At 37.3% G+C, this 13,069-nt stretch overlaps 1 long non-coding RNA gene across 1 annotated transcript in view; it reads left to right on the forward strand.

Annotated features, from left to right (window-relative positions):
* Positions 1–3,269: 3,269 nt before the first annotated feature.
* LOC148047972 (uncharacterized) overlaps positions 3,270–13,069 on the forward strand; it is a 44,365-nt gene continuing 34,565 nt past the window's right edge. Inside the window, exons 1-2 of the long non-coding RNA XR_015695771.1 lie at positions 3,270–3,375; positions 4,564–4,641. This is a non-coding gene — a long non-coding RNA (uncharacterized LOC148047972). The remainder of the gene's footprint in view (positions 3,376–4,563; positions 4,642–13,069) is intronic.

A 13,069-nucleotide genomic window follows, 5' to 3' on the forward strand; every position in this document is an offset into this window, starting at 1 on the left:
GTTGGATTAGAAGACCTCCAAGGTCCCTTCTAACTCATTCTATTCTATTCTATTCTATTCTATTCTATTCTATTCTATTCTACTCTACTCTACTCTACTCTAACATCCATTTTTCTGTCCATTACTATAATAGGCATCATTTAAACAATTTGCCCCTAAAGTCTGCTGAATCTTTCATTACTTTCTGCTTATCTAATTATTTAGACAACTTCAAGAATAAGGATAATATATTAATAACCTTTATAATGTGCAATGAACCCAGTTTGGACTGACTACATAAGTAGTAGTAGCAGCAGCAGCAGCAGCAGGAATAGTAGTAGTGACAATAATAGTAAATGGTATTACTTTACTTGTTATGGTAAAGCAATAGACACCTGTCTCTTAGCTCTATTTTCTCATCAGATGCTTTCCTATATTTACTACCTGAGAAGCCTAATTTCTGTCTATTCCATGAACTTTGTTGTGCCTGAAAAACGCTGTTGGATTGTCTGTAAAATGGTAAATGCTCTAAACAAATGTGCAAATATGCATTTTATCTTAAGTTAGTTATAATGAAACCCACCTCGGTATAGTCACCCAACAAAAACTGACTCTGAAAGTTCACTGTGGGACTGAACTAAAAATGTCAAAGCTTTAATAATGAATGCCATCCAAGCCTGTGTACTTGCTTAATTATTGTGCCATTCAACCACTATCTAATAAGATGAGAAGTCTCCAGCTGCGCCTTTGGAGGCACTGAGGAGTTTTATGAAATGTCAACAACTGCTATGACAAGAATTTCATCAGGGCAGAAGAAGTCTATCTGTAGATGTGGTTTCACTTTTCGGCTCACTGTTGAGTGTGTGATTCTCACTATCATAGAGGTGACAGATTGTTTCATGAAGTCCATGTTTAATAAGTCTGCCATCAACAACCCAGTGGCTTAGTAGGAAATCAGGGCACAGCAGTTGAAACACTTGTTCAGTCTTCCCTCTTGTGATGAGCTCTCTGGGAAAGACTATGCAGCTGGTTAATGACTATGTAATCCCTTAGCTGGCAACATCCAGCACCAAATCAACACAACAATATTGCTCTCTTTGTTTCAGGAATGTATGACTTGTGGGGCTGAAGGTCACTTTTGACCTGTGAGTGATTTGCCAGGCTCCAATCTAAGAAAAAGGAATTTTTTTTTCCAACTCAAAATTCAAAATTATTTTTTTGAAAAAGCCCCAAGCCAAGATTAAAAAAAGTACAGACAAAAATAACATTCAATGGCCTTAAAACAACATGACTATCTCCCTTGTATTTAGTCATTCATTTGTCAAGCTTTTAGTCAGACCCTGGCCCTAAATTTTCTTCTGGCTGAAAGTTGGGGAAGGGATTGAAAGAAGAATGAAACATAAAGCCGCAAGACATTTTTGTCCTTACTAAATTATACATGTGATTATTTCTGTGTCAACCTTTATTCTCTTTCTCTCTCATTTCTTGCTAAGCTGTCGGCTTATTTGCTTTGTTTATTCAATATTGCACGGCTTGAACTTTTATTATGCATTTGCTTGTTGGCTCTGTAGTTATTTATAATCATTCCTTTTGTGTTTGTGCTTTTAATTGTTGTATTAATTGGGTAAGTGGTGGTTATAAGCAGTACGGGATGTGTTGCGAGAAATAAATGTTTGTTGAATAAGAAAAAATAGCTATGTGTCAATGTGCTTTTGCCCACATGTTATCAGGAAATGAGAATTGGTTACATGAGGAGAAACACAATAGTAGGCTACATGAAATGTGTGTAGTGGAACAAATAGACATGAGAGAAAGAATGATTGGGTGCCAAATCAACATAAATTGAGTACAAAAGTGAGTGACAATTGAAATATATTGAAATGGTTTGGTTTACAGAGTGGGAAAGAATCAAATTGCAAAACAAATATATGGAAGAATGTACGGGTCACGAGGAAGGGGGAGAAAATCATGACTGGGTTGATGCTATGAGGTGTTTAGCAAGGGAGATATAAATTTAAACAACAGAACAAAATACAGGATGGATCAAAAAAGGATTATTTTTTTAAAAGGAAAAATGGTAATGAGAGCTACTGTATAATAAATAGTGTTGCTGTAATGTAGTCTAGCTATTTTTGCTATTCTTGATCTTATCTGATACTTTCAATTTATTTTGCTTTCTGTTTCTTATTACCTTTCTGTGTTTTTTGTAATATTATTTACTATAAAAGAAAATAGTTCTGTGTGTGTGAGTTTGTGTGTGTATACACACACAGAGATAGATGTATTTGTATATGTTTTGAGTTTTCTTAAATATAAAATTGTAGAAACAAAGAGACATTGCTGCTTTATGACATTTTCATATCTAGATCTCATCATATTCTTATAGCAATGGGTTATAATGAAATAACCTGATCAGAAGTGGGTTGTTCCCGGTTAGGCCCAGTTTAACCAAACCGGTAGTGGCAGTGGCAGTGGCAGTGGCAGGAGGGTCCGCCCACCTGTCCAGACACTTCTGCACATGAGCAGAAGCTTCTGTGCATAAGCATTGTGCGCAGGTGTGACTGCTCACACGAGTGAACCGGTAGTAAACCGGTTAGCAACCCACCACTGAACCTGATGTGCCTTGAATTTAATGACTGACCAAACTTTGAACCAGAATTTCTCACAGCTATACAATAGACCCTAAATAAAAACAGTTGTTTTTAACAGGCACTTGTTAAAAATGTAGAATGGCCTCTTTTTTTAATCATATCCTGCTTTGGGGGATCCAAAATCACTGGACCGTCCAGAACAGCAATGAAACAAGATTTTGTGAATGCTCTTATTCCCTCCTTCTCATACGTAAACATATTCAATGCAACTAAATTGTATCATTGGATCATAAGCTCATGACATAGAATTGCTACACTCAAAAGCTGTATAGACATCTAGAAGGCTTCTACGTTGACAGTGTTGAAGAAGCTATTAAAGTCTTGGCTATTCTCCCAGGCTTTGAGGCAGAATGATGGTTAAGCCTGTGTTGGTTCTTTTGGTTTATATGTTTGTCTTCAGGTCGCTCATGATTTCTAATTCTATTTCTTTCTATTTTTTCCCCATTTTTCTTTTTAATTATAATTATAAGACATCTGAGTTGAGAAGACTCTGAACTTTATAAATAATTTCTATAATTACAGAGAGAGGGGGGGAGAGGGAGGGAGGGAGAGAGAGAGAGAGAGAGAGGGAGAGAGGGAGGGAGAGAGAGAGAAACTAAGCTACCATTCACTGCTGCTCTGACTCAGCTGCTTGCTCTTCCTACAATCAGGGATGAAATAACAGATGCTTCTTCCATAGTTAGATTAGCACAAAAGGATGTGTTAAAAAGGCAACATGCTTCAGTTATTGGGACTCACCTTCCATGTAAGTGGGGCTTACCAAAGTGGGTGAGGCTACCAACTGTCTCTTTTGATTTCCTTTCTTTCCCTTCCCTTCTTTTCCCTTCCCTTCCTACAATTCTATACATCTGCACAAAAGTATTTTTAAGAGAGTTCTTCTCCTCTCCCCACCCCTCCCCTCCTCTCCTCTTCTCCTCTTCCCTCCTCTCCTCTCCTCTCCTCCATGTAGCAGGGTACCAGGTGGACAGATTATTTTTTTAGGCACGTTTGTACTCTGATTTAATAAGAACACAACAAATCAAGGGAAGTCAAGTTCATCCTCTTTATCATTAGCAATTTCGCTTGTATTGCTCATATGAAATAAAAGTTGTACTTTATCCATGTTAAGTAAATACATGAATGTAAGAGAGGGCTGGAAATTATTTTCTTGCTAGTTTAAGGACCTGAAGATTTTTTAAAAAATGGCACTTAGTTTGCATGTATTACCTATCTCTTAAAAACATATCTAGCTAGATATTAAATTCTTAATATTCAATTTTTATCATATTTCATGAGAAACCATGAGGTTTTTATTGATGGTAGCAATAGCAGTAGACTTATATACCGCTTCATAGGCCTTCAGGCCTCTCTAAGCGGTTTACAGAGAGTCAGCATATTGCCCCCAACAATCTGGGTCCTCATTTTACCCACCTCGGAAGGATGGAAGGCTGAGTCAACCCTGAGCCATTACCAACCCTGATGGTAATATTTCAAATGAGCCATGTCTGCTCTGTGAACTTCTTTCTTTGCCATGCTAATGGAAATGCCAAGTTTCTGATCAAATGTATATGAAAAGCCCTGGGAATTAATTATTGCAATTATCAACATGGGGGAATTGGAATGACGATCTATTAAAAAGTGAGCTGTTAATTTGTATTAAACTGCTGATTGCTAGGTCCTGAATCATAAAAGACTAAGTAAGAGCATGACCTCATTGGAAAAAGTCAGATTTCAATAACTGGCACAAAATTTACAGATCTATTGTGTGAAGGACATACTAATTAAATGACTTTAAGTAGAGAATAATGACTTTGTGGGGAATCATTTGTCCAAGATTAGCTACTAATATTAAGGAAATATGTTTTATAGTATTGTCTCTATATAAAAGAGATAATTTACATAGCTATGAAAACAGTACAAAAAGATCTGTTCTCTTGTTATAATCCTATAATAGGATTCTGCAAACCAGGATCTTAAAGGTTCTACAGCTACCTCCTTTTCTCCAGGGAACGGCATCACCTCTCAAAATAAGGTATGGCTTTGGGTCATGGATATTACTATAAAAAACTAGCTAGAGCTGCCTTCTTCTATTGTTTTTTTCTCACAGGAAGGAATGGAGAAGGTTAAACATCACATATTTGTTTAATTTTGAGATTGTTATGTCATAGCCATGTAAAGACAGACAAAGGGAAAAGTTCCTATTACTGGCTAATAAAGTTCATTAAGTATATTCTCCATATTGCTATGGATTAACTGGTTGAGAGTAATCTGTTATTCATTATATGACTTTAGGGCAGTGGTGAGATTCAAATAATTTAACAACCGGTTCACCCAGGGTCAGGTTGGCTGTCATGGGAGGTATGGTCCATCCCCATCCTCCATAGCAATAGCAATAGCAGTTAGACTTATATACCGCTTCATAGGGCTGAAAGCCCTCTCTAAGCGGTTTACAGAGTCAGCATATCGCCCCCACAGTCTGGGTCCTCATTTCATCCACCTCAGAAGGATGGAAGGCTGAGACAACCTTGAGCCGGTGAGATTAGAACCGCTGAACTGCAGATAACAGTCAGCTGAAGTGGCCTGCAGTACTGCACCCTAACCACTGCGCCACCTCGGCTCCATCTCTGCTGCACATGCAGGACAAGCCTTCCATGATAGCCAACCTGACCCTGGGCAAACCATTTCTTAAATTACCTCCCTCCTTCCGCTATTAAAGTGGATCCTGGGTGCTGCACTTGAATGGAGAAACAGGAAATGGAATGGCCAGTATGAGGGAAGGAGGAGGAGCAGGAAGAAGAAAGAAAGAAAGTGGCCTTCTCCTTCCCTCAAGCTGGCCACTCCATTGCCCATTTCTCCATTGCAGCGCAGCCCCCAGGATCCACTTTGATAATGCGGTGGTGATGGTGGTGTAATTTAACAGGTATGAACCGGCTGGATCCCATCACTGATTTAGGGCTACACTACCTATGCTGCAAATCTCTGAAGTACTATTAAACCATTTTTTGTATCTCTTTGCTGGGATCTACTGAGCTACCATTCCATTTTTTATTTTGCACTCCAGAGCTGATAGACATACATAAATTCGTCATCAAGTAGCATGTGTCAGGCTGTATACTGGGATTTGTGAAAATAGCTTTCACAGTAAGAGGGGTGGAAGTTCAGTTTACTCAGACTCTCAAGAAATTATAGCAGCCATCCACAACTTTTAGAGACATTTCTCAAATCATTTCCCTGTTGACACAAAATATAAAACGAAGATGGCATTTCAAATTTAAATGAACACTGGGGAGTGGAATGCTGCTAACCGTAGTTTCCTGACATGATTATCATAGGGACGGGTTCTTCTCAGGGGTCTGCTTGGGAAAAATTCCATTAGTTGCCTTTTCTCTCGTGGTTTTTAAAGCCTTCAGAACTGTGAATGCCTTTAATCTGACCAAGCTTAAGTGAAGGAAAAGCTGACACTAGAAGCCACCTATTTGTGCATTTGATGAAATTTTACTCTGTGATAAAACTTTCATCCCAAAGGTGTCACATTTTATTACCAGTTTTGTTCAAGTAATTTGCCAAGTCATATGGGAATTCCGGTAGCCTTTGAAAATAATTCTGATACATGCAAGTACTTCTCTATTCATTTCAGGAAACGGACCTCATCTTTTTTGACACTTGGTTTTTCTATTGTAATCTAGGCAGCGTGGTGGCCTAGAGGTGAAGACATTCACCCTCCAGGTTGAGAATTAAATCCTAGGCAGGGGCAGATGTTTCTCTATCAGGACGCAAAGAGAAAATATCTGCTGTGAACTCCGCATAGTTGTCAGGAAGGGCATCTGGCCAGTAGATACTCCATTCAGTCACCTCAACTGTACCCCAAATAAAGAGATTAAAGGTTCATTAAAAGAAATATATATATAGGAATTCTAGTTATAATATGTTGGATTAAAAAAGCTAAATTTACGTATAGCCATGAAACACATCTACTGACCCTAGAAAAGTCATCAGAGGGAAGAAAAAAAAATAGTGTAATGTAGTGTAAAATAATGATGGTTTCATTTCTATCCTGACTCTAGCAAATAATTTTTAAAATAACATTATTTCATGATGGGACTATTGAGGAAGTACAATTCACTCCAGGGACTTTGTTTTTATTTTATTTTGTTGTGATATATATGGAGTCCTGATTCTTATCTTTCTATTAGCTTACAGACAGATCAATTACATATCTGTTTGCTGCACTTGTTTACAGCTTTCTCAAATTGCCACTTCTTTAGTTTCTTCATTCATCATTTTGGGGCTAAAAATCATGCACTTTCCCACCTTTTCCTATTTGCTTGACTGCTTTAAATGGGCCACACAGTTTTTCTTTTAGAACATAAATGCATCTTTCGAATGTTAGAGAGCCATCAGACTAGTTAAGGGATCAGACTAGTAACCAGAAGACTGTCTGTTTTCTAGGAAGTGATCCTGGTCCCACTTTAGCCATCAAGCCAGTTGGGTGTCTTTTGGCCAATCACTTTCTCTAGGAAGAAGACAGTGGCAAAGTACTTCTGGGAAACCTTACCAAGAAAACTGCAGAGAAACATCTAGGTAATCTAGGTAAGAGCCGAGGTGGCGCAGTGGTTAGGGTGCAGTACTGCAGGACACTTTAGCTGACTGTGATCTGCAGTTCAGCGGTTCTAATCTCACCGGCTCAAGGTTGACTCAGCCTTCCATCCTTCCGAGGTGGGTGAAATGAGGACCCGGATTGTTGCTGAAGTTGCTGACTCAATTTGCTGAAAATTTTTTGTAAACCGCTTAGAGAGGGATGAAAGCCCTATGAAGTGGTATATAAGTCTAATAATTAATTAATTAAATAAATAAATAAATAAATAAATAAATCTCTGTGAATTGAGCATGACTGAACAGAAGGAAAAAAGTAAACAGTTCAGCTGTTCCCCTTACATTTTCAACAAATGACTTTTTTCCTTTAGGAATTATTTTAAGTAGATTAGATTAAGTAGACTTGGGTTATAAAATTGTTTCTTGGCCCAAGAGAGGACCTGTGGCCATAAGGGAGCCTGATACTGAGCTACTCAACAACACGTGAAATGTTAATACCACTTTATAATGCCACACTTGGAATACTGAATCCAGTTTTGGTCACCAAGATGTAAAAAAGATATGGAGACTCTAGAAAGAGTGCAGAGAAGAGAAACAAAGATGATTAGGGGACTAGAGGCTAAAATATATGAAGAATGGTTGCAGGAATTGGGTATGTCTAGTTTAATCAAAAGAAGAACTGCGGGGAGGAGACATGATAGCAGTGTTCCAATATCTCCGGGGCTGCCACAAAGAAAAGGGAGTCAAGCTATTCTCCAAAGCACCTGAAGGAAGGAAAAGAAGCAATGGGTTGAAATTAATGAAGGAGAAAAGCAACTTAGAACTAAGGAGAAATTTCCTGACAGGGCAATTCATCAGTGGAACAACTTGCCTCCAGAAGTTGTGAATGCTCCAACACTGGAAGTGTTTCAAAGGCAATTGGATAACCATCTGAAGTGGTGTAGGGTTTCCTGTCTAAGCTGGGAGTTGGACTAGAAGACCTCCAAAGTCCCTTCCAATTCTGTTATTCTGTTCTGTACTTTCCAGGCTGCGGCAATTGAGGGCAAAAGAAAGAAAGGAAACAAGAGGATCACATGGTCAGCTCTTCCCTACCACAGTTGCAGCATTGATTTGAAATCCATGAGTAGCTGAAGAGCAGGAGCAACACTATACCGCATCATGCTATATAATATTTAGCTAGTCCTTGAAATGCCATGGTTCCCTTGTGCATGGGATCTAGCAATAGCAATGGCATTTAGACATATACCACTTCACAGTGCTCCAAAGCCCTCTCTAAACAGTTTACAGAGTCAGCATATTGCCCCCAACAATCTGGGTCCTCATTTTACCCACCTCGGAAGGATGGAAGGCTGAATCAACCTTGAGCCTGGTGAGATTCGAACTTCCAAACGGAGGCACCTCGGCAGTCAGCGGAAATAACCTGCCATTCTGTATTCTAACAACTGTGCCACCCTGGATCTGGAAGTTAAGTGAGCCTGTCACTTTGAGTTTTCCTAGTGATTGGAGTTGGGTTTGTCTTTGCCCACCATGATTTATCTTACTCTTTTTGTTGTGTTTGTTTGTTTATTTGTTTTGGCTGGTTTTAGTTTAAGACCACCACTTTCAATGCAATAGTGCATTGCAGTGCTATCTTTCCTTGTGATGTTTTTACTTCTAATATCTTATTTTGTACTAAGGGGAAAAGACTATTACAATTTATAAAGCTTTCTGCAAAGGAAATAAACTCTACAATCTAAGAACAAGGAAAAGAATCAAATTTTAGAATAAATAGACCAACATATTTTTTTGTATTTGTAAATAGTGCTCAAAGGCTACCAACAGCAATAATACAGCTATATTAAATAGCAAGATATCATAAAAAGCCAAGAAAGTATAGCAATGAAATTAGTAAAAATAACCATCATCTAATAGGGTTCGGGACTTCCGTCTAGTATGGCGTGCTTTATGGTTTTTTAATCCATTAAAAACTATAATCCAGATCAATGGTGTTTTTTTTTAAAAATCACAGAACTTCAGCCAGGATATGATCAAAATAGAAAATAGCTTTCATTTCTGATTGTGAATTAATCTGAAATGAATTCCATATCTAAGCAGGAAAAAATGACAAAATAATTTCATATGGGGCTCCGATGAAAACCTCGGGAGATCTCAAACATCCATCTCAAATGATAGAAGAATCTTTAATCCGTCATCCTCACAGCATTTTCACAGCTATTTCCCTACTGTTTAACATTTTCTGAATAGATTGAGTTTAGGAATTTAGAAGAAGTTTTTTTTCCCTTTGTTGTACACTCTAATCCTGATGAAATCTAGTTGTAACTCTGACTGACATATGCTCAGTAGTGTAGTCTGTAGAGATTCTCAGTCATCCAGGTCATGATTGTCCCAAAGATATTTTTTTTCAGGAGGCAACTGGACTCTCCTTTTTTTTTTTCCTTTTGAAGATGTTTCACTTCTCATCCAAGAAGCTTCTTCAGCTATGACAGGATAGTGGGGATGGATTTCTTACTATCCTGTCAGAGTTGAAGAAGCTTCTTGGATTAAAAGTGAAGCATTTTCAAAAGAAAAAACAAGAAAGTCCAATTGCCTCCTGAAAAAAGCACCTTTGGGATGCTCAGTAGTGTATAATTTCCAAAATATTTACGGTTTTTATGGAATAAGTTAATATTAGCCCTCACCTATAGTCTTCTTATTTAAATTGCTTTCTAAAGACCTTGTTATTTGCATAATCTTGTCTCTTGTGTTTCTTTTCATTGTATGTTGATTAATGTTATTAAAATTAGCATTCTTAGGCTTTACACAAGACAAGAATGAGATAAACGTTGATCTTTAAGATCAGATTGATCTTTAATGTTGCTTATAGTTTTATCACTGTTGTTTCCTAACCTTAGATCTTTTTATTTCTCTGCTTGATTGCCAACCACATTTCTGCAGGGTACATGAGTGGCATATAAAATAAATAAAACTAAGGGCAGAACCTTATATATATTCGAGCAGGCTTTTCAGACATAAAGCCAAACTTCACACAGTTCTAAAATATATTCAATTCCAATGGCACTTATTATTTCTACATTAACCCCCTCACACCAGGACTACTCTATAACACGATAGCAGAGTCTTTTTCTCCATGTTATTTTCCTGCTGAAAAGTTCTTCTGAAACTTCTCTTAACCTGGGGAGAGTGAGTGAAGTAAGAATTAAATGTCTCCATTTCTTGCTTTTAGGCCAATCAGTAATAGTTCCTTTGTATATGTTTCTAAAGAGATGGTGGGAAGTGGTTGGGAAAAACTAATAATATTTAAAACAGCAAAAGATTCCTCAATAGTCTTACTTGCTTGTCTGTCTGTCTGTTTGTTTATTTGGCTGGCTGCAGCCAATGCATCCTTGCAATATCTGTGACAACTGCCATTAGTGTTGTGTAATTTAACTTCCATTAAATACTTTAATTCCTGTGAAACACTTTAACTTCTCATCTCAAAATATGAGATTTAGATCACCAGAGTTAACAAACTTAAGAGATCTCAAACTATGTCTTAATCTCAAACATTCTGTGCTAATTTCCCAAAGCTAGAGAAATCAAGTTTAAAACGCATTTTAATTTGGACTGCTTATAAATATATGAGTGTATTCAAGTTGTAGCATTCATTTTGGAGAGTTAAATGTGGCAAGATAAATTTTATTAATAATTTTTTTTTGCCTGCTTAATTTTTTTTTAAAAATCAAATAGATTAAACTACTTACAGAACAATCCCTTCCATGAGTCCATTGTAGAGGACAGGAGTTTTCTAAATTGATCTATAACATAATAATCTTTCACTGCTGTTGTTCAACCATAATTATACATCATTGACTGTGCAATGAACCCAAATAATAAATTTAACACCATCAAACACCCACATTTAATATCATCAAACATCCACATCTTCCTATACTTGGTCCTTGGAAAGGACTTGATAGGTGGTCAAAAATGCCAAATCCAGTCTGAACATGTGGCTAATTGTACAGTGAACAACAATAATGATAACACCCCAGATTTAATGATTCTCAATAAGAAAGAAAAAAATCTATATAGTGGATGTGGTAGTACAGCAGAATAGAAGAGAAAAAACATGGAGAAGATAACAAAATGCAAAGACCTGCAAATAGAAATAGAATGACTGTGACAAAAGAAAGCAAAGGTAGTGCCAATAGTAAAAAGTGCCTTGGTGCAATCCCAAAACAACTGGAGCATCACTTGAACACACTCTGCATTGACAAAAATCACCATCAATTAACTATAAAGACAGCTTTGCTCAGAACAGCTTACATCCTACAACAGTATTTTTAAAATTATCAAACTTCCACATCTGCCTATTCCAGGCAGCCTCCAGGACTGATTCAGGACTTCTACTGCTAGGGTTCCTCCAGATGGACCCTAGATCATGATGCATAAAACAGTCATCATGTCATCAGTATTTCATCCTGAATGACAGAACCTATCCAGTTTCATTTAGATGTTGAACAGTGTGCCCTATATGGATTCTACATCACCATCTATTGGATTCTTATTCAGGTGGGCAAAAAACTAAAGTAACCCATGCCCACAATTACCAACTCTTGCAGATGAATACCATGGATAATGGTTCCAAAAGGTATGAAGAAGCCTAATGGAACCAATACAAATGCAGTACTGCTATCCAAGTCCCAATGAAGGCAATCCACCAGACTAACCAGTGCCATTTTTGTTTTATGACCAGCCTTGAATTCCATTTAGAAAGAAGCTAGATAATCTGTTTCCTCCATGATTCCCCATAGCTGATTCGTTGGAGATGGAGCAAAAATTATCAAACGTGGTGAGGTCAGATGGAGACCTTTTCTGGAAGAATGAGGATAACTCACAGAATGTGTCAAAGCTGAAACCTGAAATATTTTTCTTCATTCGTTTTAGAGAAAGTGAATAATGAAAGTATGCCACACAATTTGACAAATAAGAGATGATACCTGAATGCCCATTTGACTTCAAGCAAATGAAAGGGTATGCCAAAGAGATGACTTGTTGTTGCATTTAGGCTAACTTATTCACTGCAGTGAATAAAGCTTTGATATCAAATATAAGATACTCATTGCTTTATCAGTGACCCTTCTCAACATCAACTGATGCCGGCTGATAGCAGGCATCATTTAAACCAAGTCCTTGTTGATTGCTGATGAACCAAGTCATGTGACAAACTGTTATAGTCGGCTGAGTATTGAACTGGTGTCATGGGCACAAGACTCTTGAAATGAAATGAATTGTTCAGAAGGGGCTTACTCCACATTTGGACTACAATTGGACCATTATCATGTATTTTATAGGAGCTACTCTTGAATACTCTAGAGTATTTCAACAGTTCATCAATCCCAAAAGAAAAACCTCTACACTCAGTTGTCTTTTAATCTTCAAAATCCTCTGAACAAGTGTATGTATTTGAATCAGAATTTTCTCTTTTACATCTCCACCAAACTTGATAAAATGTCCCTTCTTGTTACTCACATTTCCAAAATGAATTTGACACATTTTTATACATTCTATACAATTTCTCTGGTGACAAATACCAACAGTATGCCCTTTTTTAATAAAAAAAATTCTCTTTAAGATTCTAACAGTTTTATATATATTACATATATTATTGTGCTGATATCTACAAAAGTATTTTCAGTCATAGCCTGGGCTTGTATCTGTTCCATTTTCTTAAAATGGTGCATCTAACATAATGATTTTGAAAATCCCTATTAACTTTGACTTTATCGTGCCAGAAACATCCATGATTCAGCCACATTACTGCCCAGTTGCTCAAACATTTTCTGGAGCAAATCTGGTGCATTTCCTCTCACTGGAGGTTGTTCTAG

This window comes from Thamnophis sirtalis, unplaced genomic scaffold (genome assembly GCF_051295495.1).
Source record: "Thamnophis sirtalis isolate CommonGarterSnake01/CBP01778 unplaced genomic scaffold, rThaSir2_p1.2 scaffold_3, whole genome shotgun sequence".
In the NCBI taxonomy this organism is placed as follows: domain Eukaryota; kingdom Metazoa; phylum Chordata; class Lepidosauria; order Squamata; family Natricidae; genus Thamnophis; species Thamnophis sirtalis.